The sequence below is a fragment of the Phalaenopsis equestris genome, unplaced genomic scaffold (assembly GCF_001263595.1).
Source record: "Phalaenopsis equestris unplaced genomic scaffold, ASM126359v1 Scaffold001273, whole genome shotgun sequence".
Classification (NCBI taxonomy): Eukaryota; Viridiplantae; Streptophyta; class Magnoliopsida; order Asparagales; family Orchidaceae; genus Phalaenopsis; species Phalaenopsis equestris.
Window position 1 is genome coordinate 97284 of NW_018165712.1, and position 278 is coordinate 97561.

Here is a 278-nt window from a genome sequence, read left to right on the forward strand (position 1 = left end):
ATACGCCACCAACAAAATTTCATCATCTATCATGAATCTCGAGGCAACTTTTTAAGCAAGAAATATTCAAACTTCAATTAAGAGTCATTCAGAACTCCGATTTCAGTAAAGTTATAGTTAAAGTGACAGGCTGGATGAGACGGACCTAGTGATATAAAAAATATTCCAATCCGAGTCAGATTAAACCCAAATCGAATAAGTAAACTAATCTTGGAGGATTTCCAGACACATTTGAAAAGTCAAACGAATGTCGAATCTAGCGAGTTCATAGTCGAATC